Source organism: Sinocyclocheilus rhinocerous, unplaced genomic scaffold, assembly GCF_001515625.1.
Source record: "Sinocyclocheilus rhinocerous isolate Xijiao unplaced genomic scaffold, SAMN03320098_v1.1 scaffold1618, whole genome shotgun sequence".
NCBI classification, from domain to species: domain Eukaryota; kingdom Metazoa; phylum Chordata; class Actinopteri; order Cypriniformes; family Cyprinidae; genus Sinocyclocheilus; species Sinocyclocheilus rhinocerous.
Genome location: NW_015647041.1, coordinates 229,846 through 236,800, shown reverse-complemented (window position 1 = coordinate 236,800; position 6,955 = coordinate 229,846). Strand labels below are relative to the sequence as shown.

At 36.3% G+C, this 6,955-nt stretch overlaps 1 pseudogene; it reads left to right on the top strand.

Annotated features, from left to right (window-relative positions):
* The window catches only part of LOC107708561 (synaptic vesicle membrane protein VAT-1 homolog), a 30,699-nt pseudogene that overhangs the window by 12,136 nt on the left and 11,608 nt on the right, over positions 1–6,955 (top strand).

Genomic DNA, 6,955 nt, shown 5'->3' with positions numbered 1-6,955 from the left:
AGCCGTTTTAGGTAGGCGTGGTTTACTCTTAACTTTTATAAAGAATTTCTCTTTGGATTTGAGACTTTAGTCTTTGCAACTTTACAGATCTTCTTTATGCACCAAGAGCTTGTAACACTCCAAAGAGAAAGGAGAAATTGAAATCGCATCATATGACCCCTTTAAAGGAGCCTCCTAAGCCCTGAAAGGGACTTTCAATACTATAAGCCAGTTTTTACAAAGCCATTTTTTTTCAATTTCAAAGTGATGAAATAACCTGGTGGAGGTATTGCAGTGTTTTGTATGCAGCACTTTTACATTAGCTGATTAACTTCTCCTGAGAAGTGCCTGGAGGACTTCTGTTTAACTGCACGGGCATATCATTTAAAAAGCACATGAGATGGTTTCCGTGTTTCATTGGTTTCTGTGCACTCGTAGTGAACAAGTGTTACTCTTGGCTTGTTAGTGGTATGTGTTTGTATAATCATTGATATCTTGAAATACTCATCCAATATTTGGATGAGTATAAAACAATGAGCACGAAAAAAAAAAAAACCGCAAACAGTGCGTATTTGTGTAAATCTTACATAAAACCATTCTTGAATGAATTGCAGCATTCAATTTAGTAGGACAATTTACGTAATAATGGATTTACAAATTATATACACAGGAATCAATTCTGCTTGTGTTTCATGAATGAGGCCCAACGAACGGACTGAAATATTCTCATGTTCCCTCTCTGGGGTCTGATATGTGTCTGATATCCCCTGTGAATGCTTATGGACATATGCATCACAGTGTGGGTGTGGATGAAGCTTTGGCTCGGGCTGGAAGGAAACGCTCTCGTCCAACTGGAGTGTTGTAGAAACCAGAATTCTCAAACAATCTCGAAAACGTATCCTTGAACCGCCACCACACCCTAAAAGAGGGAATGTTTAAAGACAACTTGGTAGTAGTCACAAATATTTCCAGAGAAATCAAACCAAAACCCCCATAATAAATTGAGGTCTCTGGTCTGTCATTCCTGGAGTGGGGGCGTCAATCACAGATGAGTAGTCTGTAGTTATGTAGCACATCGTGTTTCTCGTAATTATAACCATCAGCCTTTGTTTCAGCTTGTTCTTGAGATTGTTTGTGTGTGTGTGTATGCTCAGGAAGCTCTTGGTATCTCAGTGCACAGGATGTTTTTTGAATTCGCTGTAAAAATGGAAATGTGTTTCACTGAGAGTGAGGAATGGCACTGCACCTTCATATGGAGCATGATGCATGATTTTAGGCAAATATTGATGTATTTTCTTCAAAGGATTTAGTTATTAGTTGATGCTTGTCACTCTTTTCCATTCAGCAACAGTGCAAGGGAACTGAAGCTGTCTGCATGAAAGTATCTGATCACAAACAGACATTGATAAATACAGGTGTAAACACGGACCAAAATGTTTTGACTGGATCAAAGGTATTTGAAAGTGCGTATGACTACAGTGCATTTGTAGTGTAAACGCTTAAAGAGTGAAGAACCGCCTACTTGTTATAATAGTTTGTTGTATCTGGAAAGCCTTAAAGGAAAGCCATGGATGTCAATGGGCGCTTCGCTTGTAAAATAAAACAAACATTACAGTCGAACCAAAAACAGCATTCCAGGATTACAACATCCAGGAAGAGCAGTCGCCATTTCTAATGATCTTTTACTGTCCCCTTCCCCTGTAATTTTTTAAAAGATTAGTTCATCCAAAAATGAATTCTGTCATTTATTCACTCATTCACCTCATGTCATTTCAGACTATGGTTTCTTGTATGGAACACAGCAAAAAGATATTTTGAAGAATGTTCACTCTGCTCTTTTCCATACAGTGTCCTTTGTCAAAGTCATACAGTCTACTTTGACTGACAAAGTATGACTTCTAAAGTCATGCAATAGCTTTTTGTGAGGAAAAATGATACAACCACTGAAATTGAATTAGCTTTTATTTTTATATTTTCAGTTTTCATTTACATTTTAGATTATGATTTAATAATTTTATGTTTTGTCATTTTTATTTTTTATTTATTTTGTTCGTTTCATTGAATTTGTTTATGCATTTTATCTAATATAACAGATGTAGTTTTAGTTCACAGTGACAACACTGCACAGCTGTCAAGTTTTATTTGCACTTTTACATTTTAAACTTGAGTCGCAATTGACACTTTCATTTTTCTGTGAAATTTTCCTTTACCTCATAGATTACATTACATCTCTAGCCTTCCAGTTTGTTAGCATAAGCTCACTCCCCTATAAGGTTGGACATTAAAATGTGATATAGTAGCTTACTGCTGATTTTATAAACAGCCAGAACAAATCAGAGCAGAGTACAGCCTCTTCATTGTGACAGCGCCTCATGCCAAATACTACACCATTATCTGTCTGATTGGTGTGTGACTCACTTGAATTCGACTGACCAGTCAGTCACTAGCTGTTCTTTTTGGTTTGCCTGCCCTTTGCCTTTAGCTCTGATTTGAGATCTGTTGAAGAATTCAAGAACAAGATTCAGATACGAGAAGCTCTTTATAGATTAGCACAAATTTTTCAGCCTCCACTTTGAATCCTGTCAAAAAACTCGCAGTGAAACAAGTCTCTCTCTCTCTCACTCACTCACTCACTCACTCACTCACTCACTCTCTCTCACTGTGTCCTCTGTTTGCACTGAGGGTGTGGGCTGAGTGCTCGTATGTTGGGAATCTGCAGAATTCCTCAGTGTTTTGGGGTAAAATTCCCTCTCGCAAGAGGAGAGTGATACTGGAAGGGTGGGTAATATTGTTGTGGCCGAGGTTGTTGGCTGCCAAGTCTGTGTGTGCGTGTATGAATGTGTGGATAGAAGGAAGCATAAAGAGTTTACTGTGTGTGTGTTTCGCCCTAGTATGTCCTTGTGTAAAACAACCTGATTAGATTAACATTGTGCTTAATTTTCTTCAATAAAAAAAATGCCACACAATCCTAAACGCAACAAATGGAATTAAACGGGAGAATCTGCTTATGTAGCTATGGATTCTTTGTTTTTTTTGTTCTCTCGCTCATACTCCACAAACCCTGAGTCAGTTTGATCAGTGCACTTTTATTTTATTCAGAAACGCTTTGTTTAGATTACTTTTCAATTTTGTAATTTCGGCAAATTACAGTGTTGCCGAAGAAGTCTCACGTATAGCCAGACCTTTGACTAAACGACATATGGTCTGGTCCTCGGCCTCGCTGTAGCTTATTCTGGCCAAGAACTGCCCTCTTGGACAGAAAGAGACCTCCTGAAGCGACCAACTACAGTTTTTGTTTTAGCATGCTATTTAGAGGTGGGTTTATCGGAAATATAACACAATAACAGACCAGTGAGGAAAAAAATATAAAAAATAAATAAATAAAATAAAGCTTCCCTTACCACTGATAGCCTGTTAACACATTTAGTATGGAAACTTATTACTGTTGGAATTTTTTTTTTAATGATTTTTAATTATTATTGTTGTTGTTTTGATTTGTTATTATTATTTAAATGTATTTTTTTATAATTTATATTTATAAGTTTCTAATTTGAAAGAAATAATTAATTAAAATGGAAAAAAAGCTAAATATATATATTAGTGCTGTCAAATGATTAATCGCATCCAAAATAATTTTTTGTTTACAAAATGTGTGTACTGTGTATATTAATTTAATTTAATTTAATTTATGCATTTAGCAGACGCTTTTATCCAAAGCGACTTACAGTGCATTCAGGCAACATTTTTTACCAGCATGTGTGTTCCCTGGGAATCGAACCCACAACCTTTTGCGCTGCTAACGTGATGCTCTACCACTGAGCCACAGGAGTATTATGTATATATAAATACGGTCGCCGTGATTTTGCCAAGACAGACACCTAAACCTAACCCTACCCATAATTTATTCCCAAAATCAGAGGGAAATGATAGGTGAATAACAAGGGTGTAGAATATATATATATATATATATATATATATATATATAACATTTTTCTTAAATATATACATGCATACATGTGTGTGTATTTATATATACATAATAAATATACGCAGTACACACACATATATTATGTAAAGAAAATCTTTTGTTTTGGATGCGGTTATTTGAACAAAAATGCAGTAAGAACTCTTAATATTGTGAAATGTTGTTACAATTTAAATAACAATTTTCAATTTCAGTATATTGTAATTTATTCATGTGATGCAAAGCTGAATTTTCAGCATCATTACTCCAGTCTTCAATGTCACGTGATCCTTCAGAAATGATTCTAAATCATTCTTCAAAATTTTTGTGGAAACGGTGATATATTTCTTCCGGATTCTTTGATTAATAGAAAGTTCAAAATAATTTTTTTGGTAACAATTTGGTAACATTTGGTATCAGATATAGATAGATAGATGACTCCAGTTATTAGACCTAGGGTCTGAGGTAATTTCCCATGCCTGAAGCCTAGTGTGGCTTTCCTATATGTGCAGAAATAGAGAAATTCACACAAAAGACTTAGCGAATGCTCGAGACTGACTGAGTGAGGGAGAGGAAAGTGCACATAGTTTTGGAGATTAGCAGATATGAGCACACATGAAAGAGGTTCACATTGTGTGTGAGGTTCAGGGGATCTCTTGGCAGCTCTACCACAGGTCTTGTGATCGGAGCTCAGTGGTCATGGGGCAGCCTGGCACTGAACCCCCCACGAGGTCCAGGAGACGAGACGGGAGAGACAGCAGGTTAAAAAGCATGATGTGAAAGAGACGTGTGTTCTCTTATGCATTGTGAGCTCTCTGACAGAGAAAATGGCGGCCCTGCTGCTTTCAGAGAAACCAACTCTTCCTGAGTCACCATGGCAACACAAACTTCATTCACTAGCGAGTGAATGAGGGAGAGGAGAGGGCCAGTTTAATGAAGTGATGGAACAGAAGAAGATACTGAAGATGAGCACTACAGAGATTGTGTCGCCCCTTACTGAACTCTGATCTGATTTACTCTGACGGAGTAAAAATTTATTAACTTGCAGTGTGTATGACATGATTTTATGTAGCTGTATGTTGTGGATAAAATAACATAATTTGTACCCTTTCTACAGCATAGTGGGAAGAGAAGTAAATATTCCCCGTTTTTACACAAATGGGAGTGTTTGCCTGTATCAACCTCAACTATGCAGCTGCTATTAGTGTTATTGTACAAATGTTTATCAAGAACTACAAATCATGTTTTTCCCAAACTAGCTAGGCTGCATTGATTTATAGGGATTTATATATTATTTTGCATGCCTGCTACCGCTTTTTAATTTGTATGAATTTGGTCTTGTCTCAGCTGTATTTACACGCTGTTACTCATTGAGCTCGATGGTTTTTATTTTATATTTTATTTATAAGCATCTGAAAATGTACTTTATTTTTAAGAGCATCAGGCTCTATTTTGTATCAATCATGGAAGTTTTTTTTTTTTTTTTTTGTCTCTTTACTAGTTTTTGCACGCCGTTACTCATTCTGGCTTGGGTTTTATTTTATTTTTTATTGTTTTACTTTCTTTTTTTTTTATCTAATAAAAAAGGTGATTTCATTGCTCTATTTTGTATCCTGTTCATCACAAGTGCCAGCTAAGTAAAAGTGTGACTGTGTTTGCAAGCACTATTCATCACAATCCAAAGCCTAGAGCACTTGATGATCAAAATTTATGAATATCACTGTATATATGTGCGCTCTTAATTTTGTCATTAGATAAGCTTTACCCTTTATAGGTTCATGCACTAGTGACCTTTTAAGACACGACTCTGCCTCTCCCTTTGAAACGCACTCAAAACACGCAGTAAAAATTGAGATTAAATGGATCTGCTCACAATCTATGTCTGATGTAAATGGTATCTTTAAGACATTAGACCCCAGACAGAGTTCATGATTGGTGACCTGCTGTCCTGGAGCCTCTCTCAGTCTTGAGGTTAAAGCTTGTCACTAAAAATACTATGCTTTGAAATGACTTAAAGATGTTTGCTGTTCTCATAAAATGTTCACCATAAACCACATTTAAACGTTAAGCATTTAGATGTTAATGAATCTGAGTTTCTTTCTGATAAATTTTTGTTCCTCCACAGAGAAAAAAAAAATGCATGAGAGTAGAAAAACATTAGAACATCCATTAATAAATTGATCAAAGTTATTTGCCTTTGAAACCACTTGCAAGTTGAACATGGATAATGGGATTGCTACATTGGTATGTACATGTGTGGGTGGGTGCTCGTCTTTAAGGTCTTATGGCTGCACTGAGTTTTGTCCTGCCGTACCCTTTGCTTACAAGGTTCTGCTCTTGTTTTGAGATGGAAACTGCTGGAAATAAGTTGTGTTCAGGGTTCTTCTTGTTTCATAATTAGTTTTGTTTCCTCTCTAGGTGGGGTGGGCATCGCTGCCACTCAGTTGTGTAAAACGGTGAATGATGTCACAGTGTTTGGCACCGCCTCGGCCAGCAAGCACGAGGTCATCAGCCAGGGTGGAGTCACGCACCCCATTGACTACAGGACACGAGATTATGTGGAGGAGATCCGTAAAATCAGCCCCAAAGGTGAGCAATGACTGACACCATAAACCAGCTTTAAGAATGGAACCTATCATTCAAAAGTTTGGGGTCAGTAAGATTTTTTTTTGAAAAAAAAAATTAGTACTTTTATTCAGCAAGGACAAATTAAATTGATCAAAGTGACAGTAAAGACATTTGTAATGTTACAAAAGATTTCTATTTCAAATAAATGCTTTTCTTTTTAACTTTCTATTCATCAAAAGAATCCTGGAAAAAAATGTATCACCATTTCCACAAAAATATTAAGCAGCACAACTGTTTTCAACATTGATAATATAAAATAATAAATGTTTCTTGAGTAGCAAATCAGTATATTATAAAACGGATAGTTCCGGTCCTTGATTCTGATTGGTTGAGCCGTGTTCGAAGCTGTTGTAAATTACACTACAAACATACACCTTTGTTTAC